Source organism: Haliaeetus leucocephalus, unplaced genomic scaffold, assembly GCF_000737465.1.
Source record: "Haliaeetus leucocephalus isolate CR32 unplaced genomic scaffold, Haliaeetus_leucocephalus-4.0 Scaffold889, whole genome shotgun sequence".
Lineage (NCBI taxonomy): Eukaryota > Metazoa > Chordata > Aves > Accipitriformes > Accipitridae > Haliaeetus > Haliaeetus leucocephalus.
Genome location: NW_010973325.1, coordinates 1247639 through 1274918, shown reverse-complemented (window position 1 = coordinate 1274918; position 27280 = coordinate 1247639). Strand labels below are relative to the sequence as shown.

Sequence of the window (27280 nt, the reverse complement as noted above, 5' to 3'; positions counted from 1 at the left end):
CCTATTAATGCAAATGTATTTGTAGCCCTACATGTATATGAAATCACTTCTGTCATGTATATTCATAAGTACTGTAGAGAAAAAAAATTTTGGCAATATTTTGCATCAGAATTTATTCAAATTCATTTGAAGCGATAGTGGTGATATTCAAGAAACTGATAAACCACTATGCTTTCACTCCGCTGGAGACACTCCAAAATCACTAGACTATAACTCAAGATATTGATCTAAGGGGGAGAGGTATGTGTTTCTGAGGTTTTGGGGACATTGTTTATTTGTTTGTTTAAACAAACAAATTGTAAAGAAATTGGAAATCCCAAATAAGCTAGTGCCATTCATCCTTCTGTATAAAAATAAAAAACTATGAGACAACAAACTCATAAGTCAAGTCTGCCATATGCAAACCCAATGGATGTTAGGTTCAATGCTATTCCAATTACTGTTAATTAATGAAAAATATTTTAATATTTTTGAATACCTAGGAGTTTGCTTTACTAGTATTTCTGTAACTATGTTATACTCAGTTACATCATAGCAGTGCATAACACTTTCATGTGGCCTTCAATTGCTTAAGAAGATATTCTAAAGAATGAGGATTTATTGTTATAATGAAAGAAAAATAAGTATGGTCCTGATGTAAGGCAAACAGCTTTAACTAGTCTGTGGTACTAGAAATAATTTAGCAATGAAACTATAATTTTGTAAGGACCTTTGTGAATCTGTTACTGCTTTGCAGGGGAGTGGTGAAAATCTGAACTGATGACCATAGTGCTTTGGAAACAATTGTTTTTAGAACAGGACACTTAAATTTGGAAAAAAAAAAAAGAGTTAAAGAAAAGATTTTACATTTTTTAAATGTAAAAAAAAAAAAAATCCCACATTTCTCAACAAAATTTAATTTGACCCTATTTGTCTCTTCTGTTTTCAAAACGTTCTACAAAAAACTTGTACCTTATAAACTGTTAAGTTTGTTTCCATCAAGAAATAATGAATGCTTCAATAATGTTGAAAAATTCCGGTGTTAACACTGAGAGATGAAGTATATCGAAGATATTTAAAAGCCTTGAATACTTATAGTTTTATTTGATGAATTTATGCATTCTCTGAAGTAGGAAGAAATAAATGTTAATGAAGTTGATACGTCCTGACACTATTGTGACTACAGTTTACTAATCTGTAACTAATTGATTAGGTAACAAAGGATTAGAAATCACATGTTTTTAATTTCCAGGCCCATTTTTCACTATACGAGTTATTTCTTATCCAAGAACAATTTGTTCTTATGTGTTTTCCAAGTGCTTATTTTTTCTGAAATGTTACAGGTCATGAAATTCAGCTTATAATTTATTTATAAGGAATTTATTACTAGTGACTCAAATCTGTGATGACAACTCACAAGAGGTTTTCAAGACCTTTCAGAGTGTGTGGTGCTTACTAGCTTCTAAATGCACATAGGTTAATTTCATTGAACAGTGGATGCAACCTGCACAGAAATGTTAAATGAAATGCTCCAGGATATTCTTATATTAAATTTCACAAGAACAAATCAGGCTTGTAAGTGTGAAGCAGAAGTTTTGCTCTCTGGAATGCTGAAGGTCATATGCCAATCAAACACAAGTTGTGAAAACCGGAGTTTATGAGGAGCAGTGACTAGAAATGTTTCAAATCCCATTTATTCCTCCTGCAGAGAAAAAGATTGTTTTTCTTCTTAATGAAAACAAGATTTGTCTCTAAACCTTGGATATGATTCCCTAACTTGTATATAGTACTGTAGAATACGAAAATATGTTCTATATCATCTTCTATAATTTTCTGAATATCTCTGTTCATCCCATGCGTTTGTGTTCTGTCCATTATAAAAATGTGTTTACATACTGAAGTAATAAATTCAATTGATGAAAAAACCCAATACATCTATAATCAAAACAATGCAATACTAAAGTATTTGAAAAGGTGTTTGGTGTTCAGTACTGTAAGCTAAGACTTAACTTGTTCTTTATGTTCTCTAAATTCTTATATGTTTAAATACAATGTGTTTTCTTTATCCTGAAAAGGATATAAAAAAATAAAGAAATGATGTTAGGATCACTTGTAATTACAAAACTTCTATAAATGGTCATACAAAGCTAGACACAGTAAAAATTAAGTTTGACTTATGTGGGGCTTCTTGCTTTGATCCAAGAACAGGAAAATGGAATTATGTTTTAAAGTAACAAGGCCTTAAAAAAACAAAACAAAAAAAACCCTAACCTGTAAACCTGGTTGGCCTGAAAGCATATTCCAAACTGCAACTGGGCTGTTTTATGAAAATGAAAGAGTTGTAAGCTGGTGTGTTGAAAATGTACATTGTATTTCAAATATACTTTTTTTGTTGTTGTTAGGATTGCTCCTAAACAGAAGGTAAAAAATAATCAAATAGCTTTTCTGTACATGAGTGAGACATGAGAAGTACAAAACTTCGGGATTTTTTTTTTTTTACCTAAAACACTTGATATGAATGACAGAGAAAGCAATTGATGAAATATAGCCTTGTTACATACTCCTTATTAGTATATATGGTTTGTCATGATATAAAAATATATATTTAAATATAAATATAAACAAGCATGTTTTGTAGTGTCGGAGAATCATAGGAAAAGTGTGAATCATCCAATTCATGTCATGTTCCAAAACTCAGGTACATTGATGTGAATTCACTGTCTTACAGCTCCAAGCAGTAAATCAGCATAATAGTAGAATCATTCATCAGGAATGCTTGACAGATACTATTTATGAACTCTGAAACAGATATTGTGCATTTTTTTTTATTCTATGTGGTGCATATTTCTTTTAACAGAAGAATTATTATAAATTCTGATATTCAGGATCTGAAATAAAATGAGTGCTCTAGGTATATACTAGTAAACTGTCATTCTAGACTAGTGAGAGTAGGCTGATAAAGTCCAGCTTGGATGTGTATGTAGGTTGGAGTATTTCATACCCATCTTTGAACTGCAGACAAAATCATAAGGCTTTGTATTTTTCTTATTCTTAAACAGTGCTGCGGGGCTAAGGAATTTCTCTTGCGCTAGAGTGTTTGTTCAGTTTGGCTCTAGAGAAATAGGAGCTGTGTTTTATAAAATCAGATAAATTGATTTTGAAATGTCACCAGTGATATGGTGGCATTTTCTAATATAACCCAAGGTAAATATAACCATTCACTCAAAATTTTCATTGTTGAAATTATGTGGTCATATAGCCTGTTTCTTATTTGGAGTCTTTATTATTTAAATGATATTAAAAAATCATTGAATACGCAAGCAGATTTACCTTTTTAGAGACATTTAGCCATGAATTATCATTTGTTATGCCAGATAAGAATGGGTAATATGAAGTATTTGAACATAAATATGCTGTAAACAATCTCCAGAGAGAGAAAAACTGATTTATCAGTATTAGTTTCAAGATACTTTGTGTTAAGGTCATCAGCATCTGTGTGCTATGATTATACTTCATTTCAGATGAAATATTTGTCTATATTCCCTACTTAAAACATAAGAAACATCATTAATATTATTGTCTTCCTAAAATAAAAGATGTATTTCAACATGCTCACTGAACAAGGCTTTGGTAACACCATAGTTGTTGCTAGTGGTTTGGTTTTAGGGTAGTCTAGAGAATACAGAGAATGGAGAATACTCCATTTTTATAAATGTAGTTATTACCTAGCTACTGGGCCTTCTCAAGAAATAAAGAATACAGAGTAGTCTGCTGTCTTGCATGACCTGAAATAGCCACAGATTGTTGATGCCAAGTGTCAAATTGAAGATTATCCAGTGTCCTACCTATCTCATTTACACAAGCAAAATACATTGTTTATTATTGATTCAAATTTTTAAAAATTTCAATTTTTTTATGTCTGTTATGGTCCTCATTGAATTATCATATTCACATATTTTTGGGCCAGTGGTTACCATAACATTGTGTCAGTCGCTTTATCCAGACTTTCAAACATATTTTTATCATTTTGTTTCTCAAGATCACTGATTTCCACTATTTATACATATGGTAGTAAGCCTGTCATTAGCATGGTAGGAAATGGTTGAGCAGAAGTTGAATGGCTGATCAAAGAATTCCCACTGAGGAACTGTTAGACAAGACAAAGTGGAACTTTTGGTATGAGAAACATATATGGGAAATGGTGGGAAAGCATGCATACCAACTAGAAACTTTTATGAAATTGTGCTATCTTTCTATGCATAGCCTTCAGAGACCAAGAAGAATGCTGTAACACTTCCATCTTTAAACTTTTTGTCTTTTTCCATGTATTGTGTCCTCTTACTCTTCTACCCTAGCCTACTGCTAAACCAGACATAATTCCCTTGATGACACTAGCAAAAGTTGAGAGGAAAATTATGCTCCTTTAGAACAGTCCTCGGGTAAATTGCTCAAGAGAGCTGTCAAAAGTGCCTTACTGGTTTTGTAGCACATGCATTAGAAGTACCTTCCTGGTGATCTGAGGAAAGAGTAATGCTACATACTTCCTTTTTCAGGATAGAAAATAACAATATTATCCTGCAAGAAGGCTTCAGGTGTGCTCTGAAAATTGTTTATTGTGAAGTCTTTCACCACACTGTACTAACTCACTCAATGGCTTCTAGGAACATATCAAAATTATACAGATTTTTTTTATTATTATTTTCATTTTTTTTTATTTAATCCTTTGAGCCAGGTAGCAATTCTGTGTGGTTACTGCAGAGACCTGTTGTTCATAAAAAAACCCCAAATCCTCCCCCGCTAAAAAAAAGCCTAACCACACTACCAATGTTTTTGTATTGCTGTGAGGTGGGCAGCTCTCAGTCTACAAATATAGTTAAGTACAGTAGATCAGTAAGACAGAAAAGTTTAACTAGAAAGTATGAATAAGATATTATATTATGCTAATATAATGTCCTAATGTGTATTTAGGATGACTGTATGACATTGTCTGCACAAGTCAGTAAGATAATCTAGATGGGAAGGTTGCTTTTAACTTTTCTATGTGTTAAATGGGCAGCAGCTGCATGGAATTAGCAAACTGAACTAGACTAAGATATGCAATAGGTATATAAGATAACGTATACTACAGAAGGACTGTGCTTACAGTGGGACTGTAATTATATAAATACATACTGGCAAAACTAATGGTTTTGTCAATGCGATAGCATCCAGCTCAAGATGTACCACAAGGTTGCATTAAAAACCAAGCAAACAAAAACCTTATTGCTATTTTAGGCTAAGGTGTTTAAACCTCTTCTCTGTCCTGCCCTGCCTCAACCCCAGAAATTGTATTCAAGTGGCATCCAAAGGTCTCGTTTATAGATGTTTGGGAGTAGTCTTGTTCAAAGTACAAGTCTTGAATGGATTACAAGATTTCATAACTGAAAATCTAGGGATCTTGGTCATGTCCATTATACAGATCAGCTTCATAAGACTTCTGAAGTGATGCCCTGATTTTGGCAAATGCAGAAGCTGTATTGCAGATGCTCTGCATCATTGGTCTGACCACACACAGTAAATTTGGCATGAGAAAAATGTGTTGGCTTTCCTGAATGTGCTCGTACCATCTGTTCGCATCATACCCAATAGATCTGACTTCTTGGAAATGTTGATTAACTGTACTCATGTGCTAAATAGGACACATGTACATGTTGCTGAACACTAGAGCAGCATGACTATCTGAGAAAGGTAAATGGTGATAAAAACTTAATGTAGCTTTCCTTCGTATTCAAGGTGTGTTACAAAGGATGATTTTTATTATTTCCCTAGCATGATTCTGTTACCTTAAATATGTGTAGCTCTTTGTTAATGGCACTAAATCATGCTTCAAGGAACAGAGCTTGAGGAACAAATGAAATGCCGTTGCATTTCATGACATGCCTGAGAAATACTTATAATGATGTGGTGCATGGATGTTTGTTAAAGCAGTTTTGCATATTTTTTTTCCTCCCTGTCTTTTGATCCTGTGCATTGAGCTTATGACTGTTATATTCCTTCATTTTCTGTGCAGTCTTGCTTCTTGATACTATGGTTAGAACCTAAAAATTACCCTAGTAATTCAATTATAGTTCCTTCAATCTACTATTGTGGTTTAACCCAGGTAGGCAGCTCAGCCCTGTGCAGCTGCTCACTCACTCCCCCTGCAGTGGGATGGAGGAGAGAATCAGAAGGGTAAAAGTGAGAAAACTCGTGGGTTGAGATAAAGACAGTTTAATAGATTAAGCAAAGCTGCTCACACAAGCAAAGCAAAATATGAAATTAATTCACAACTTCCCACCCACAACAAGGTGTTTAGAGTCTTCTCCAGGAAAGCCAGGCTCCATCACGCATAATGGTTACTTGGGAAGACAAACGCTATCACTCTGAACGTGCCCCCCTTCTTCTTTGCCCAGCTTTTACTGCTAGGCATGATGTCGTATGGTCTGGGATATCCCTTGCGTCAGTTGGGGTCAGCTGTCCTGGCTGTGTCCCCTCCCAACTTCTTGTGCCCCCCTCAGCCTCCTCGCTAGCAGGGCACCATGGGAAACAGAAAAGGCCGTGATGCTGTGCAGGCACTGCTCAGTAATAGCTAATACATTGGTGTGTTATCAACACTGTTTTGGTCACAAATCCAAATTACAGCACCATATGAGCTGCTGTCCTGGTTTCAGCTGGGATGTAGTTAACTGTCTTCCTAGTAGCTGGTACAGTGCTATGTTTTGAGTTCAGTATGTGAAGAATGTTGATAACACTGATGTTTTCAGTTGTTGCTCAGTGGTGTTTAGACTATAGTCAAGGATTTTTCAGCTTCTCATGCCCAGCCAGGGCACCTGACCCAAACTGGCCAACAGTGTATTCCATACCATGGGACGTCCCATCTAGTTTAGGAACTGGGAAGTGGGGGGCAGGGATTCGCCGCTGGGGGACTGGCTGGGTGTCGGTTGGCGGGTGGTGAGCAATTGCCCTGCGCATCATTTGTACATTCCAATCGTTTTATTACTACTGTTGTCATTTTATTAGTGTTATCATTATCATTATTAGTTTCTTCTTTTCTGTTCTATTAAACCATTCTTATCTCAACCCAGGAGTTTTACTTCTTTTCCTGATTTTCTCCCCCATCCCACTGGGTGGAGGGGAGTGAGTGAGCGGCTGCGTGGTGCTTAGTTGCTGGCTGGGGTTAAACCACGACAGCTGCTATGAAGAAAATTTACTCTATCCCAACCAACACCAGTACATCTATGAAAGATTCCTTCAGATTACATTTTTCTCTTTATGAAAGACAAGTTAAAGCAGTATTACTTTGCCTAAAATGAGATATTACTTGTCTGTTTAAAGCATCTACTTCAATAATTTATTTTACTTCTTTTTGTTGATAGAATCTAGGCAGTGAACAGAGAGACTGAATGAAACTAAACAATGCAAACAGCATATACTTATGTAATTATGTTTATGGAAAAACTACCATTATACATTTCTAATTGGACATTTGCTTCTAATACTACGTTTTTGTCAGATATAGATTCACAGGCTTTAGAACAACAGGTTTTAGTTATGATCTGGAGGTGGACCAGGATACCTGTATTGATCTTTATTCAAAAATAAATGTTCCATATGCCCTTTTTTTACATAATACATGGTGACAATAGAAAAGTAATAATACTTAGGAAAAAAAGTACCATCTCTTTGTATAATTAAGGATGACTGCATATTAGTGTGGGTTTCTGTTGCTATTATTTTAATACAATATATCACTGAGAAAAAAAATTCTATTGGTCTAAATATATGATGTTTGTGGTAACGTTATGGTAATGTAATAACGTGAGAAGTTTTGTGGTTTGGACAGGATTGCATTAGAAAATGGCTGGTATAATAATTTTAGGTAATTCAATGTTAATAAAGCCAAACTAAAGGAACAGAGAACAGTAAATTCATATGTTACTATTTAAATAATAAAATGCATAAGAAACTTTATTTGAGATATTTTTTTTAATCTATTTAAATAATAATTTTATCACATGCTTCCAGACTCACCCAAAAGCTTTTTTTCTACCATGCTGGAAATTCCATTCTCCTGATAAATAAAAATGTAAAGCATCTCAGTTGTCACTTCAGTTTAAATAAATTTTATGTTTAGAATCTGGCATAACAAAAGTTTAAAGTATTGATGAAATGAGACTGATACTGTAGGGGGGAGGACCGTAGCTGAAATTCCACTTGAATATCGATAAAAATTACAGATTTTTTTTTTCCCTCTAAAGTTTGTATTTTGAAAGTCTAACAAATCAATCTTGGAGTGGTAAAGATGGAATTTACAATACAAGTTGAAATGAGCTGCTTGGTTAGTTCTTAATTGGCTTCTTTTCCTTTTTAACAATTCTTCTGTGATAAAATTTGTCTTTTTTAAATAATTATTGTCTCTACTCACTTGACCATATTTTAAGATTCACTTTTTCAAGATAATTCCTTCTTTGTTTGCCATAGTTCAATCTTAGCTGCAATGTCAGCATTTCATTTCAGGCACGTGCTTCTTAAGACCATCACTCCTGTTGGCAGGATTAAGGACCGAAAAAGAAAAGCACTGCCAATTATTGTCCCCTTGTGGTATTTTAGATTGTTCTTTAAAATCTTTTTAGTCTTTGTCTGTGTACCATCAACATACAAAGGTCATATAAAATACCAATAATTAGAGTTCAGCTCTGTTATTTCAGTTGCTACTTCATTATGTATCAACAGCATTCAGAACAGTTAATGGCCTTTTTTTTTTTACTGGCTAGGCTCTGGAAAGGCATTAAATTCCATCTTTCTTTGAAGGACATGCAGTTGTCATGCAATGCACTTTTTCTATAGGTGTGTAAAGTTGTCCTTCACATCTCAAAATAAGAAGACTGGAATAAAGCAGAAAATATCTGATTAGGTCTGCCATATCTGTCAGTTTGTCAAATTATTAGCTTAATAAATAGAATATCTGTCTAAAGTAAAGGGAAAAAAAGTGTGTTTTTCTTGGGCAGCATAAATGGACATTTTTCTTAAAACTGATTAGGACATTCATTTTCAAACTTCATTTGCTTATTGATCCACAACAATAAATGTTGCGTAGGAATTTTTCTAGCTTCTCTGGGTTTTCTCTTCTACTAAGAGGGAGTAGAAGCAGAGTAAAGAATGTTACTGCTGTTGCTGTTTTTTTCTTTGAATTCTGTCAATAAGCAATAGATTAGGTAAAGTGACAATTATTAGTATGTGTCTAGATAGCATTCACGTGCTCCAGGATCTGAAGGATACCTGTCCTGTTAGAGGAAAGAAAAAGATCCAAGAAAAAAAAGTATGTAGTCTCTTCAGAATGGTGATCCTTTTGTTTGTTTGTTTGTTTTGTCTTGCTGGCATAGTGGAATAGACACTAGAGAAGAAATCATTAATTAAATGTTGTTTTATCACATTCTTCAGTGAAAATTAACTGTCACTCTGTTTAAGATTTGGACTTCACTATTGTAAGTAAATCACAGTTTGTTGGTGTTATTTTGAGCATAATGAACTTTGAACTTGTCCCTAATTTATTTCTGTTTCTTTTGGAGTGATCGATGAATGTTGTGCAGCGGTAGCTGTATCAGAATAAGACAAAGGAAGAAAACAGCAAACAAAGTATTTCATAATGAGGATATCTTGAAATTAGGATGTGCATGTGATGGTGGTACTAATTCAGGAAGCTCATCCACACTTTATGTTATAATACCTCTGGAAGATGTTGCATATCTAGAGGCTTACCATCCAAAAGCTACTGATGATATTTTAATAGGAGCCAGGATAGCTCCTTAGCATAAAAACCTTTGCATATTTTTATGTACAGTATTCATAATCTTACCTGTATTTTGAATGTTGCATTTAAAAATACACGAGATCAAAAACATTTTTTAACAAAATATGTTCTCAGCTTTACTGCAGAAATTGCAGGCCTTATTTAGATATTCCTGGGAGGCAAGGATTGCATGACAGCATAAGTTAGTTTTCAGGCAACTCACTTTTTTTTGAAGTAAAAAATAACCACTTCTTTAAAATGTCTAATCATGCTTTGTATTTCCTGTATATCGTAGATCCCAATGGAAAGTTTTATCTTGAAGGAATAAATCTAGTTGTCTGTGATGTAGGAGTAGTAGGCAGGGAGATGAGCAGTGGTTTCACGTCCCAAAGGGCTCCTTTTACTCAGAACTCCCAGTTTCCATTTAACCACCTATACTCTCTGCACTACACACTATTTAAACAGGAGCTGCTTAAAGCTTGAAGGTTTAAGGGCAAAAAGGAACACACTGTACATGCAGAGCCAATAACTTATTGTTACTCTAATTAAAGCCTTAACTGTATAATTCAAATATGCAGTTACTATATCAGTTACAATGACACTAACATTTCCAGGCCAAAATATCTAGGTAATAAAGAAAAGTTTCAGTAGCAATACAGTTAAATTTGTTGTACCAAAATTACCCAAGCATTCCACTCCTTTTCTCTGATGTTTTGTTCATCTTTCTGGTGTCAGTCTAGTATCTAAGGTCGGTAGTCATCCTCAAGAGGGATGGGGTGAACAGAAATGTCTGTTCTGTGTCCTGAGTTCTTTGCATGGAGGAGTGTTTGATTGGAGGTGAGCATTTCTTTCTTCTCAGACTTGAGTCTGCCGTGGGATTATATTTTTATGTTTCCAAACACCATGTCTTTATTTGATTTTTCTTCACTGGTTGCTGCCTAAAGTGTTACTGTTTTCACCCCTTTGCTGTTAGTTCAGGTTCTATGATAGCCTCTTCTAACCCCACTTAACATAAAGGGGTAGTGTTAGTCATCAACTTTACAGATTCCTTAGACTTTTGCCATAAATAATATTCACAGACAATAGTCACTTGACTGTTAGACTTTGTATCAAAGCTAAACTCAATTCTGGTCAAGACAATACCTGAGATGCTGCACTGCCAAGTTAATAGAAATCCCATGGCCTTCTACTAGTAGTGGCAAGTCACTACCTGTAGTGGCATCACCACCACACCCGCAGTATAAACTTTGAAATATGTTCCATGCAGGCACCCTTTACTGTGTGGCTTTTTCATTTGGGTTTTGTTCTGTTGTTTGGTTTGGGGTTTGGGGAGTTTTGGGGGGCTTTTTTTCTGCTTTTTTGTTTGTTTGCTTGTTTGTTTTAATTTAAATGAGTGAGACTACTCAATGGAAGAGAAGTTTGTTGGAAGCTTAACTGCAGATCCTCTAGCAGGTAGTTAGAGCCAATCTACAGTATAATTTTTACTGTAATTGGCTGAATGCTCCAAATGAATTTGTATCAGGTTCATTGTCAATAGCTTAAGAGTAATTGGGAGAAAAAGACTAAAAAATTTTAATCTTTCAAAAAATGAAAGTGAAGTATAACTCAATATAGAATGGCAGAGGAAAAACTCTGAGCATATACACACTCCTGTTCTTTAAAAGGTGCAAGGCTTGATAGTCTACAGGCTTACTCAATGACCATTTTTCGTTTTTAATTTTTCATTTAAGAGGAGTGAGGGGAAGTGATGTCTCCAGAGGTATATTGTGAAACTAAACAGCTTCAGTGGAACAGTCTGCCTTTCTCATTTTCTGCTTCCCAGCTCCTAACTGATAACAAAACAGAAAAAGATTGTCTCTTCCCTTGCTCTAAAATGTTTCCAGATTGTAATAACATTTAGTTATATTTATGTATATGTCCTAACACCTGTTGCATAAAATCCTTCTGCCTAAGGAACATGGGGAACTGAAAAATTTTGCTACAGTGCTGTAATTATCTATAACTAAATGGCTTGGGTTTTGTGGGTTCTTTTGAGAGTAGCTTGTTTAAACCCATAAGTAACTGTTTATACCACATCCCACCAAAGTCTGATCACATGATGACCTATGAAAGCTGGGAAGTGTTTCAGCTGATACCTGGAAAAGCAAGTAATTTGCCTGGGAGTAGCAGGAAGGACACATTTGGTCACAAATAACTTCCTTCCTAAGATATTTCCAAGACACTACTTGCAAAGGAATTTGCTAGGATTGAGGCTGAGGAAAAAGTCAAAAGGACAAGTTTATCTTGGAAGTTCGATCTTATGAGTGCTCATTGATAATTGTGGAAAACTAACAAACAAAAATGTTTAGCAAGAAGCCTTGACTAGTAATTTTGGCTCTTTTCTTATGGTTTTGAATGGATTTAAACCTTTGCACAATATTTACTGGTTTTTAACAGAGAAATATAAGAAAAATCAAGGAAAGAAGGATGTCATCCCAGTGCATATGTATTAGTAGGTTTAAAAATTATCCTTGAACTGCTGTTTTGCCCTATTAAGTATTTCTGTAGCGGATGGTTGCAGCAATTGCAATTTCCCCAGTTTCTCTGACTCATTAAAAATCAAAAACTTTTAGATTCAGTAAACTGACAGTTCTTTATGTCCTCTGAGCAGAGAGGATAATAATTCTTTTACCTTGAAAATCTAGGTCTTTGATGCATTGAACTCCTGTGGGTAGAAAAGCTAAGGCAATGCTGTGACTTAGGTCATATTTGATGGATTCTGCTTGTTCAAATTTGTAGGTATGGATCACTATACCACCATAAATGTCTGTACTGCAGTCTTAAAAGCTACATTTGCTGATGAATTTTATTTTCTGTTTCTGTGAATCACATGATTGTCTTAAGAATTTCTGTTATTTCTTCCTGTCATTCTCTGACAATTGTTGACAACAGACCTGAAGAACCATTAGACAAATGAATCATAATAGTTGTGTGATTTTTAAGAGGAAAAGGGACTCATAATTTTACAATGTTTGCATCAATAAACTTGATAGTAGTGTAATGCTGTTGTCAGGGTATACTTCATGGCTGGTAAGCAGATTTTCTTTATTTGGCATTTTACATCTGTGGAGACCTGCCCTTGCTTAGCAAAACTTAGATGTAAAATCAGGAGGGTATTAGCTTGAATTCAACCCCCACGTACACGTATCTGCTAAAATACAATACAGGCAACTGCTTTTTAACCTAGTTTAGGGTTATGTAGATCTACTCAGAGACTTTATTTTTGGCAAATAAGGATGGTAGCACTGATTTCTTACACTCCTTTTTGCAAATTTGTGGATAGACAATCATGCTGAGGAAATAATTTTGTTGCTCCCTGATTTTTGTTAGTCTCTTTGATATGTCCCTTAATAATGTTGAAAATACATTTCAGACTTAAAAGAAATAATTATTAGAAGTAAGTAATGATAGTTTGAAGAAAAGTTTCAGTGCCTTAAGAGCAATAAACTGTCTGATAATATGAGGTTTTTATTTACTGCATCTACCAAACTGACAATCGATAAGTCTGGAAGGTTTCGATGTATGCTGTATTTTATGCCTTTTATACCTGCCCTGGAGAATTTTCAAGCATTGTGAGAGGAATGCACATAAGTTACATCAATAAATAGACTATTTGTAGTGCTTTTTTTTTTTTTTTTGCAGTACTCTAAAAATTCACTATTCTTTATTTGCTCCTGATCAAGTATGAAAGCAATGATAGTCATCAACAGCAGGTATTAGTGAGAGGTCACAACAGTATTTACCATAAATATCTGCATGGCATCAATGTGATAATTTTTTGTGTACCATTTTGAAAGACGGAAACATATTGCAGAGGTGTCTCCAAACTTCTGAAGTTATGTGAAGTTTAAGAGAACTCCTCCTAGTTGAGCTCTGTAATCGTATGTCTCCTCTGCCTCCCCCACATAATGATCTTATTGAGGAAATTGCCCCTTAAAGCTGCCGCATGTCGAATATCATTCCTTGTCAATCATTAATGAGGTGGTCATTTAGAAAAGAAGCGCTGGCTTAAGCCTTAACAACATATAAATCCTGCTTACACATCTTTCCGTAAAAGTTAATGAACGGCCTAAAGGATCAACAGAGACTGCTCTATGTGAAGCACATCATTCATTCAGCACAACTTCCATCTTTCATAATACCTCAAGTGCTGTTGTTTGAATATCTGTATCTCATAAAATTGACTGCAAAGTCAAATTTAGGTCTTCCAGAATTTCTATATGAATGCAGAGGGCCTAAGAGATACACTTAGAAGATAAAATATTTATTTAATTGTTGTTTAGAATTTGATCTTAATCAGTAATAATTAATAGTCAGCATTAGTATATTTGATGAGTAGTGCTAAATAATTTGCAATGTTTCCGGTATCTACAGTAGCTCCAAGATACAGTATCTGAATAAGGATTTAAAACAATAGCCACACCAATAAAGCTTAGCTTTGAGATTGTTTCATCCTCTGTGTTTAGGGGCACTAGTTTTCATTTACATTTACACAGTCCAGCAACTGTAGCTGAGAAACCATTCAAAGGTAAGAAATTGCATAGAAGAGATGACAATGAATGCAATAGGAATGAAAGTGAAAAGAAGAGTCGTGGCTTGTTTTAGTGTTGATATACTATACTGTAAGCAACTGCAATAAACCCAGCAGGTCTCTGCAAGGTAGTGATTTTTGAAGCATTCAACTTATGGTTGTGTAGGTAATTGTAGCCACTGCTACAGTCCCTTTTATGACGGGGAAATTTTTTAATCTCTGTGATTCTTTTCTGAGTGCTGCTATAAGAAATCAGAGACTAATAGGATAAAAGAACAGAGGATCTTTTGGTGTGAGTAACTGCCATATATATGTATATCTTTATGTTCTACCAAAGTAAATAAGGAAGAAATCAGGAAAAGAAGAATTTTCATGTTAAGAAGTTTAATCATATTGGGTTATCATCAGGAAGACTTCTACATTCAGTTAAATTTCGGCATAGTGTATTTCAACAGAGGAGTCTTAGATTTAGAGTTTCTATATCTGCAATGATTTTTTTTTGTCTTAAGTAATCAAAGTCTCCCTGAATAATCTTATAACAGGAATTAGCAGGGAGTCCAGCACTAACTGAGTAGGATAGGTTCTGAAATTACTTTTTTTTTTTTTTTCACCTAAGTTTTTCTTAGCTAGCCTCCACTGATCATTCTCCTAAGCAGAGGCATTATTTTTTTTTAAATCTTGATTCTCAACTGAATTGTATTTGTAAAGATGTCTCCTTATTTTCATTACTTTGATTTAAAAACAACCTTTAAATACATAGAGTGAGTTATAAAAATAATTGAAATATTAATAAAGCTGCAAATCTGTGGGGTTTAACTTATAAGAAATATACTGAATTCATTGGGATTCTGCATATTGACCATGTTGAGAATATAAAAACTTTGATAAACTGGCAAAGATTGCAATTTAAACAAGAGGAAATGAAGCTGAAATATTAAGCAAGCCTTTGGATTAGCATTGGTAAATGAACTCTTAAAATTTATCCACATTCTAAACTCTTTATTTTTTTCATATAAACTGTAAAACATAAAAGATGGAAATTAATCTTCTGTGAACATTAAGGATATATCGTTTATATTGAAAAATATTCTATACCTAAGTACAACTACTAAAATCAAAGAACAGGCAGAGAATGTCAACTTGTATTTAACAATAATTTAAGAAAAAATGTAGAGAGGATAGTGACATCATCTTCCCATGGTATTTAACGTGGGTGCAATTCAGAGACTTTTCAGACATTTTCAGGTCATCCAGAGCAGTCCTACAACAAACTGTTGAACAGATTGGAAAAGTGAAAGATAACATTGTTAGAGTTGTGAGAGCCTGAAGAATACTGCCCCACTAAGAAGTGGCTCAGCCAGTTTGGTCAGAAACAAGCTTTTTGGCTATTACTAAGTAGCAGCAGGGCTACTGCTGATTAGTTAACATGGCCATCCTGCAAGAAGATGAAAGGTTTTGTGCTGCTCTATCATTTCACCACCACCATTTGTCTATCCTAGGTATATAAACGTCTCCCTAGACCCTGGTACATTTGCATTACCTGAACAATCTGCTGAGATTTTTAATTTATTCACTGCACATTCATTTATCACTGTAGTATTTTCTTTCTTTTTTAGTTTGCTTTGCCAAGTAATGACAGTAAGGCTAGATGTATCTACATTTTCCTTGCAATAACTTTTGAACCTGTTAGTCAATAACAGTCAAATGATTAAATCAAATGATAAATGCTTCCCCATAACTGGGTTCCTACAGGCTTTGTGAAAATCACCGTGCCTGCGAGAGGAAAAAAGACTCAAATTAGTTTTATTTCCTTCTCTTCAGTGGGAGTGGGTAAAGAAAACAGACAAAATTTGACTGGTATTTGTTATCTGTGGCAACAGCTGACCAGCCAGTCAGCATTGCACATAAATTGTGGATTAGTCACAGTACATACTGTTTGTTATCTAGTATGTGTCCTACAGAAGATAAGAGAAGTTAAAGAGCAAATGACACATAGGGCAGCGGACTAATTCTACTATTTATGGAAACCTGTTCGGTCTCTAAAATAGCTGTGTAAAAACAATTAGTATAACCATCACTTTGGACCTTGATTAACACAACCTAGTTTTTTATCTTCATTTTTTTCATGATAAAGTTTCCAATTAATCATAAATATTTTATTTATATAGAGCAGTTTTCTGTGCATTTGAAAGGGAGGGACTGTAGGGGATGAAATGTAAAATCCGTCATAGTTTGGTTTACTGTATGACAGTTTGTGGAACTGAAGGTGCTCTGCCTAAGTGGATTACATCTGTAGCATTTATTTTGCTCTAAGCATCGTGGTTGAGGGGGAAGATGTGAGCCCCTTGCTCCAAACACCTCTTAATGCTTGTACAAAGAAAGAAATGTTTGGTTGCAATACAATATTCAGTAGTGCTTTGTTCTTCATTGCCTGTTCTTGGGTGAAGACTATTTGAGGAGTCAGCTGCAGGAAACAGCTCTTATGATGCCAAAAGTTCTTTTTATCCTCAGTCAATTAGGTTTTAGATGTGGGTAGAATAAAGAAATAAATGTAATGCACTAAGATTCTGTTGACAACAGATAGCAGAATATCAACAGTTCCTTTATTTTGTTGGTTACCATGGAAACAATCAAGTATGAGATGTTGCTGACAAAACTGCAGACTGCAGCAGCAATCATTAACTTCAGAAGGGCTGTGTTTGTGCTTGATATATCTGAAAAGTAACAGTGGGCACTTTTTCTTGCGTTTGGTTTTCTGTTCTTTTCAATGCGATAAACAGGGGTAAGAAAGGGAATGCTTGAAGTAGATGTGGATTGTTGGGTATTCAGGCTCTGGCTATGGAAGTATTAATGCTTATATCTCACTTTTTCTACTAGTGCGTGTATGTTTGCATGTGGTCAGGTTTACTTGGCAGAAGCTCAATGGGATATAATTGTGTAATACTGTTTTTGTGAGAAGAAATGAAAATGAGATTTCGTCATGGTTCTCATGATTGATGAGATTTGTAAAATGAGAGGGAGTCCAATTACTAAATGGTGTTTCAGGCAAAAAGATCACTGAGTTTCTCAGTCACTGCTGGCTGCTAATCAATTTGTTGAGTGATGATTAAAATGTTTTGCTTTGACCTAAAATGACTTAGCAGTTTGAGTCCTAGCTAAATGACTCTTTCTGATAAGGAACCACATTCCTCTTCTGTACATAAGCTTTCAGTTCCCTGTTTTAAGAAGAAAAAAATGCAAGTCACTCTTTTAGGGTTTTATAATTCCCTCCATTTTCACCTTATTCAAACCAGCATTTTGTCATCTTCATAATAGTTAAATCATTTTTTGTTCATGAAGGTAGAAAAAGAGGATGAAGGATGTCAGAGATGAAGAAGATGCTGATGTTTTAAGAACATTTTTTTGAGATCTTCCTCAACATTTTGACGTACTCATTTTCTGTTTTATAAAGGGTTGTGGGGACAAAGGTGCAAAAAGTACATATGTTGTATATGCAGGTGACTTCATGTTCTATTCTGGATAGGAAAATCATCTTTCTTAGATAAGTCAAAAAAGATATAACACATGGAATTGTAATACAAAGCTTTTGGAATTGTTTTCTGTAAGAAAGATTCCATGCAAGAGTGCCAGCATATTTCTACATTTTTCTCTGCGGTGCTTAGATATTATATTAGAAAATATATGATTGTATAGTGATTGTATTATTATAGTAACTATCAAGCACAATGACTTCCAGAAAAAAAAGAAAATGCTAATAGATTAGTATCCCATGTGCAGGTAGTCCAGATTTCATTTTGCTCTTCGGATGCATACAGGTGATGCATGGGTACAATCCAGTTAAAATTCTGTAGAACAGAGGCATCATTCCTCATAGCCTCAGTAATCCTTTTGTAAGATTTATCTAACAGTCAGATAAGATCATACCAAAGTTTAACTTGTTTGGACTGGAAAAAAAATGCTGGTACATCAAAATGTCAAGGTAACTGATAACATTGAAGAAAATAAACCTTTCCCTCATAGTAACATATGAAACCCCTGAACCCATCACTTTCCAAAGAAGATTTGTGGTATAAAAGCTTTGTGCAGAAGTCAGGTATGATTCAAACACACAATTCTGGTCAAAGTCCTAGCCTAAAAACTGTAACATTAAATCTGTTACTGGTCTAAAATCCAATCTAAAATCTTATAAGTGTCTGTACAGTTTGAAGTGATTCAAAACCAAAAAAGCTCTTAATACTCCTAAGCAGGTTTATTTAGGCAAAAGTTAAATTTGCTTTAATTTTTATTTTGAGGGAATGTTAGCTTAAACAAATCAGGATATATACTAATTAGAGAATTAATATATGGTAGCTTAGAGAATGAAATGTCTTCAGAGAGCTCTAACAAAATATTTTGATAATAGTGTCTATTTCACTATTAAAATTGCAAAGAATACAATTGTAGTAAATTTGTAGAATTCAAATTTTGGAGTTGATTTTCCTTTGGATTGATCATATTTAAGAGAGCGAATACTCTAATTCAGGACATATGGAAATCAATAAGAGTGTTACTTTCATGTAGTAGGAGAAAAAGTCATATTCCATATGTAAGGTTGTTTTGTTTTTCTTTTTCTGCATTTAACTAAAATCTTTAAGCACCATAAATACTCCATTAAAATAAAATATAGAAAGTCAAATGTAGAAAGCATTATCAAGTCTTTATCTGTGTATGAACATCTGTAAGAGCAGAACATGTAATATACAAGCTTTCTTGCAAAGTGTAAAGGGAGGAAAAGCTGAATTAGCTTATCCACCACCTACTAGCAGAGTCAAGCTGTTCTTTGGAACAGTTTGCTTAGCCCACAGGCAGAAGTAGTGCTAGTGTTTCCCTCTCCACATTTACTCTAGGTAGCAGAGAAACCAGTCTAAGCAATGATAAGCAGGAAGTTGGAATTGCAGAGCAAGCAGACTTTTTGCTTTTGGGAGATGACAATCTGGCTGTGCTTGGAGGAGTAACAGCTCACTTTAGTAAGATTTATTGCAGCTTCAAGCTGAAACAAGTTTCTTGATAAAAAAAAAAAAGAAGAAGAAAGGATGTGGTGGTCTTGATCAAAGCACTGTCCTAATGATTAATTGATCTGTGCTGTATGATCAGTTTTGTACAGGCTTGAAGAAGACAGGTAGTGGTTCCCTGCTTCAGATTTCTCATCAGTCAAAATGGATGATACTTTCCTACTTTGTTAGTTTGGTATGAATAAAAATTATTGCTTATAGGGCCCCTAGGTACTGTGTCCATAGTACCAGAGAAACTTAAAATACTAATATACAGTACCTCTACGTACCGGCATACTAATACTTCTTCATTGTGTTGTGATCTCTGCCACGTGACTGGCCCACTGGTTGGTTTGGTTTTTAAGCAATTCACCCGTGTGACACATAAATGGCTGTGAGTAGCTTTACCTTTCATTTCTATGTGCATACATGGAGAACTTTACTGCTTGATTTTAGCTATATGTCATTCATATATGTAATTATATGAAAGCTGTTGCCCTCAAACTATAAACTATTAAAAAAAAAAAGTTGGAAAAATGTATATAGACCTAGTCAGCCACAGATATACACTTAATAAACATTATGAATGAATCTGTAATGAATATATATGTTCATATGACATAAATAAAAATTCTTTATACTCACTGCATGGTGAGGCATGTCTCTTGTGTATTACCAAATATTTGTATTTTTCCAGTTTTCCATTATACCCTTTTTACAGAGAAGTGGTGTAGCTTAAATATCTTCAGAAAAACCCAGGTGACCTACCAGCAGAGAAGTAGTTCTTTAATGAATAAGCCCTTTAATTATATTCTCGTTCTGCTATATGCTCAAGATTGTAAAATTGCTGAAGAGAAGAGTAAGTAATTGAATAGTAATTTAAGTGTGAATTTATTAAATCAATTAGATTTACAAAAGTAATTTGAGACACAGTGCTGCTATGTTGGGCACACCAAGTATATAAAAATTTAAAATAGATGCCTGTAAGTGTAGCATAGTTTCTAATGGGAATTTGTCTTGCTTATAATAGTAAAAATGATTGATTCTACGTGTCTTGAAAAGCTTATTCTGTAAGTTATTCTTATCCTAATAGCACCTCAGAGGTAGGCCATTTCATTTCAGATTGCTGGGAAATCTCTAGGCATAATAAAAGATTTCATAACCTGATGAAAATTTATAACAGGGATTCAAATATTTCTATGCTTTTCTTTTCCTCTAAAACAAACAATACCTTCTGTATTAACTAGTTTGATAAAGCTAGTCATTTCTCTACACTCTGACCTTCCACGTACATTATGTTAAAATTTTCTGTCTAATGTACTATGCAAGACTTTATATGGTACTTTAGAAACTAAAGGAAAATGAATTTGTGTGATTTGGTGGGTCTATGTACTGTAAGTATCCAAACAGAAAGAGAGAAAAAGGTTACAAGGACTTACGTGACCAATAGCTACTACAGCTTATCTGAAGAGATGAACTCATACCATGGTATTATGTGCATTATATCAGAGTGTGAGAGAAGTTACTGGGTATCAAAAACCTCAAGGACTGAGTCTCAGATGAGGAGTGTAGCTACCTATTCATTTCTTAACTTTCCTACCTTCCAAATAGTGGGAGAGGGTATGTCTGTTCAAGCTTTATTACTGTGATAAAATAAGATGCAAGAGATGCAGACTTTATTGTCTCTTAATGGAAGCAGGACCTCATGACACAGTTTTCATTGTCCCTCCAGTTTGGTGACAATCTCTTTCCTCTTCTGTCTCCCATAAAATATCTCTGATCCTCCAGAACATCTTGACCACATTTCCTATCCCACAAGACTCTGTTTCACTGCTTGCTACCCGCAGATACGCAAGACTTTGAAATACAACTTTGTTCTTAGGGATTCCTTTCCTTTCCACTTTCAAATGTCCTTTGACATCTGATAATTAAAACTCCAGTTGCTATTGTTATGTTCCTTCCTCTTCCCCTTACTTTACCTTCACCAAGTTGCTTAGATATTCAAGGTCCCCTCCCTCCACTCTGATCAATTAATATTTTAGTTTCCAGGTTCTATATATTAATTTTTCACTACTGTCCTCAGTCATCTGCATTCAGGAAGTTTTCAGTCTGAATAAGAAAGTATCAGGTTTGATGAATATTTGTTATTATAAGAATTTGTTCCTGATTACTATGTACAAGGTCAATGTGGGGGCTACATATTAGTATTAACATCAAAATGGGGCCGGAGAGCAAAATCAAGAATATTGTTTGCTAGACAGGACATACATATTTCTGTGATATACAGTGAAGTATCATAAAGATCAAAACAGTAAATGAATGTGTTCAAGATTAACTAGATAGATTGACCATTTATTTATGTAAAAGTGAGAGCTGAAAAACGTTTAGTTTCAGAGCACAAAAGTGAGTAGGTGAAATAGTACCAAGACTATGCACAGTTAATTTTGTCCACAGAGGCTGGTCTCAGAATATTAGTATAGGTAAATCCATTTACTATCTGTTTTTAAGGCAGTAAAAGAAAAGTGTTTGTAGACTACCACTATCTGTATCAGCTTGTGTACTTTTTCTATGGCCTCTTTGGGTATTAGGCAATCATTTATAGAAGTAAAGTAATAAAACCACGGTCTTGAAATATTGCAGCTCAATGAACATGGAAATATCCTGAAATTCAGATCCCTATTTTGTAAGTTACAAAGTGTTGGAGAAGCTAATGAAAAAAAATAAACTTGGTTTGCTTTATTAAGGTTCCTGTATATTTTGAATTTATAACCACAAAGAACAATGAAATGTGGAGAATGGAAAACTGTTACAATTAAAATCTACACAATGTCTAACTGGTTGCTGGAACAACCAGTACAAAAAGCTGATTTGACATTTCCTCTTGAACAGATACTTATGTTCAGCTATCAGTGGTGGGTTGGGTAACACTTTCTATACTTGGGTAATATTACTAGCAGCAGACATCACTGACACTTAGGAAACAGCAATACCTGACTCTTTGCCAGGTTGGGGCATCAATAGACAGAGCAGTGTCTCCAGTATCCACAATCCCTACACTCTGCTATCACATAACTTATGATAGTGAAATGAGTTATAGTCCAAATCCCACACCATCTCCTAGGCCTGACCCTACTGTCTTAAACTGGTAATGGGTTGCCCCATCTTGCACCAGCACGCAACTCCATGCATCACCTTGTGTGATGTCACGTGCTACACATACCCCAATCCCTGACCCTCAGAAATTACTTGCATAGAGCCATTGCCTAGCTGATTGGGTGGGGTGTTATTTACTAAAGCATATAAGCCCTTTAGATGCTCTTACTTCTCTTGTTTTGTGAGGAAAGAACGAACAACATATAGGGATCAGCCAAAGAGCACTGATAGCTTAACTAGACACTGCTGCAGATTCTTGCCCTAAGGAGTCTACTTGTTTAAGGATTCAGAAATATATGTTCTACTGTGAAGTAGACAAGTAGCATGCTAGTCACTCCAGAGTAATATTGTTGAATCTTTTAAAGGAATATGTCTGTTGTCAGTGGGTGTAAAGTAAGTAATGCCTAGTGGAAAACTTCCTGGAAACCAACTAGTAGTATTGGCCATCAGGAAAAACTGAAGAAGTTTTATGGACTTGCAAGAGTTTGGAGTGGGGTGAAGGCCCTGAGATTTTGTTCTGTTTCTTTAGGGTCAATAATTTTTTTTTTTTTTTTTTTCCTTTCTTTCTTCATCTAAAGTCCCAATGCATCAAAATCTGGCAGCACTGTAACTCAAGTAGAGAGTAAATTTGATGGAGAAGATATCCATTACTTTTTCACCTGCAGATGAAAGGGTAACAGATGCAAAAAATGTTTTGTTCTGGTGCAGTCTGACCAAACATGTCACCGATGTCTTATTAATTAATGCATTTTAGCTGCGAGCTCCTAATTTCAGCAGAAAGAGTGCAAATTCTAGGGCTAGTAGATTCTGGATTTGAACAGATATTCTTGTGAAGGTAGATCCTGTCCTCTATACAAAAGATATTTAACAGCAGGCCTTTAAATTAACATCACCCTGATGGCGTGCTTGAAGCCAGGCAGGTACGGTGTGGTAGTGTTGATGCAACAGGTAATAATAATTCTGTTACTCTTCAGGCTGATCTAGTAGTTCAATTCCCTTTGCAAATATAAGTAAGTAGTTAAAATGTGAGTTTACTTGATGGGTGTGGGGTTTTTAATCATTCTTTTTTAAAAAAATATTTCTGTGATAGGTGATTTGCACGTTATCATTTTTTACTGACTAGCTCTCTTGACCACTCATGCTGATCTTTCTAGAACTTTTGCTGTTGGTTTCTAAAATCAGATGACAATGCAAAAGGAGAGAAATGTAATTTTTAATATAAACAAATCTATTTAATAATAATGGTGGGAGACTGTTTGGGAAAAAAAAATTGTCCTAAATAGAATTTTTTTTTTTTTTTAATTTTTGTTGTTGGAGTTTTTTTAGTGCCTGAACTGTTTCTTAATGTGTATTGAGCTTGCATGGCAAGGTTATGGTAGCAGGGGGCTACAGGGGTGGCTTCTGTGAGAAGCTGCCAGAAGCTTCCTCTATGTCCGACAGAGCCAATGCCAGCTGGCTCCAGGATGGACCTGCTGCTGGCCAAGGTGAGGCAGGTTGTCCCCCTCCAGCCTGTGGAGGTCCATGGTAGAGCAGATCTCCACGTGCAGCCCAGGGAGGACCCCATGCTGGAGCAAGGGGATGCCTGAATGAGGCTGTGACCCCATGAGAAGCCTGTGCTGGAGCAGGCTCCTGGCAGGACCTGAGGCCCCGTGGAGAGAGGAGCCCATGCTGGAGCAGGTTTGTTGGTAGGACTTGTGACCCCATGGGGGAACCCATGCTGGAGCAGTCTGTGCCTGAAGGACTGCAGCCCGTGGGAGGGACTCACCTTGGAGAAGTTGGTGGAGGACTGTCTCCCATGGGAGGGACCTCCTGGTGGAGCAGGGGACGAGTGCGGAGTCCTCCTCCCCCTGAGGAGGAAGGAGCGGCAGAGACAAGGTGTGGGGAGCTGACCCCAACCCCCATTCCCCGTCCCCCTGCGCCGCTGAGGGGAGGAGGGGGAGAGAACCGGGAGTGAAGTTAAGCCTAGGAGAAGGGAGAGATGAGGGGGAAGGTGTTTTAAGATTTGGGTTTATTTCTCATTACCCTACTTTGATTTTGATTGGTAATAAATTAAATTAATTTCCCCATGATGAGTCTGTTTTGCCTGTGATGGTAACTGGTGAGTGATGTCTCCCTGTCCTTATCTCAACCCACAAGCTTTTCATTATATTTTCTCTCCCCTGTCCAGCTGAGGCGGGATTGATAGAGCAGCTTTGGCAGGCACCTGACATCCAGCCGGGGTCAACCCACCACATAGTGAAGTTCATGTATGCTGGTATTCTTGGCTGAAGTTCAAGTTTGAATATGATAAGACTAAGCCCAGGGACACCAGACACACTTCAATATTCTGCATAATGCTTTGTCTGTTGTTGGTTTTTATCCTATTATGTGCTTCTTTTGGCTTATGGTTGATGTGTCTAACTCACTTTCAGATGAACAGCTTTGATTATGGTGTTAGTACATTCTGTACTTGAATCAACTTGTTTCCATGGAAGAATAACTGTTCCTGTACATGCCCCCTGTTAAACCCAGCTGGAGTGTAACAAGGCTATCAGCACAATGCAGTCAAGCAGGACACAGTTTTGAAAGTAGAGTTCTACTGTAGTTGTTGAATGAAGCATTATTATTCACTTGCAAACAGGTTCTTCCTGAAAAAATGGCATATTCTAGTTATAACTGCAGGTGGTACTCCTTTCATCACATGGGGCTGATATGAGAAAGTTAAAAAAAAAAACCACAGAAAAACTTAAATCTCTGAAATTGCCTTTTTTTTTTTTTTTTTTTTTGGAGGCCCCAACTTGGTCTGCTCCTATACATAATTTTCAGTTTACTGCAGCTGTATTAGTATTAGACATCTGGATACGTACTGTTCTCTTGCCTTTTTCCAAACTCATAAAAATATTAGAATACCTTTTTTTTCATTAAAGAAAGGTTAAAGGTTTTTGCATGTCATATATTTCATCCAAAAGTAAAGCTTTGTCCTTAATCATATCAAAACCAAAAATAACTTAAACATCTTTATAAAAACTACATTTATGGATAATAGCAATTTACATTTCCTATGACTTTGCCTACCCTTTGTTCAGCTTTTAAATGACAGCAGTTAAAAGCTACCAAAAATTACACAGAGTAGAGAGAAAATAAATATGGGTGGAAATAAGACCAGATTCATCTTATGTTACGATTTGCCTTGGAAAGAGAGTCACGTGGACAAGAAAGAACAACATGAGTGATTTCTGTTGAATCTAGCAGTAGATGTTAAAAATTTAAATTTCAGTAGCATAATGTCTGTATGTAACAGCTAAACAAAGACAAATTAAAAAAACCCAAGTCCCAATATATCTTGTTATTCACATTTCTTTCTCCCTTCTCTATTGTAATTAAGTTCTGAATCACTCTTCGTAAACTCACTATAAAAAATATTTTGGGCGAATAGTTAAGGTAAGGTTGATTTCAAACATCTGGCACTTCATTTATTGAATGACTTGTTTCTTGGTTTGTTGGCCAAAATATGGACTGCTGTCAAAATATGACTTCTTTGAACCCCAAAGAAGGCCTGCCTTTCTCCTTCTGCTTTCAAGTTATATCACATACTGCAGCAGAAACAAAACTATCACTGCATCTTCAAGGAGGAACATTTTTCGTTGATAAATGGAGATTATGATAGTAGCTACACAACACAGAAAGGTGTTGAGATTATGATAGTTGCCACACAACACAGAAAGGTGTTAGGGTATTATATTTTTCCCTGTCAGAACAGTCTTTACATGTTTTTTTCAACTTTTTCACAGTTGCCCAGTAGCCTAAGTTACAGACTTAGGTTATGAGATGTGTGATAGAGCAGATGTCAAAAAAGATCACTGGTTCTGCTTAATTATGAGATAAGTTAGGTTTTGTAGGTTTCCTAGATTTCCAGGAAAGTTGTCTGTCTTCTGGGAGTCCAGGACAACAGCTGATACTTATGTAATGGATGAATTTCACCTTTTGCTTTTTGATGCTTGATGTTGGAAGTTATATTTCATCTTTGGAATGACATTTTAATTAGTGACACCTGTCACTTAATTTTGTTATCCTTTCATATATTGGATGCAATTATAGATATACGAATTTTGCCTAAATCCTTTAAGCTTACAAACTAGCACAAAAGTTCAAATTCTCACCAACTTCATTAACAATTAAATTGTGAATTTGGGGATTCAAACTTAGGCAGTATTTCTTTCTTCACATTCTGTTGTGGGGGTAGAAACTAAAAGATGAGAGGGGCAGGGGTAGTAGAAACCTCTTCAAATGTTACAGCTAAATGCACCGGAGCTGAGCTATTGATGCTGATTTTTGACAGCTTTTGGGTAATGATTGATTTGAATTGAAGTAAAATGTATCTGTGTACAGATTTGTACTTACAATGAATTACACAGTTCAAAATGAAATTACTGTATTCTGGTGTGTGCATATTTTAATACAGACCTTACTGCTTTATTCCCATGTAGCTGCTTCTCTTGCTCTCTATATGGACAGACACACACAGAGTCTTTGCATTCACGCATTGTCAAAGTTCTTTGCAACCCTTGGTTGTGACATGGAGAGTTCTGATAGAGCTAAGTGTAAACAGTGGTCACATTTTGTTGTTGCTGTTTTTTTGTGGCTGTTGTTTTGTTAGATTTTTTTTCAAACAAATGTTAGTTTCACTGCAAGACTTTTTTTTTTTTTTTTTTTTTTTTTTTTTTTTTTTTTAAAAATTTGCCCCCCACCACCCCCTCTTTT

At 35.4% G+C, this 27280-nt stretch overlaps 1 protein-coding gene across 1 annotated transcript in view; it reads left to right on the top strand.

Moving 5' to 3' along the window:
* The window catches only part of CCDC102B (coiled-coil domain containing 102B), a 150349-nt gene that overhangs the window by 49676 nt on the left and 73393 nt on the right, over nucleotides 1-27280 (top strand). The window lies entirely within an intron of this gene.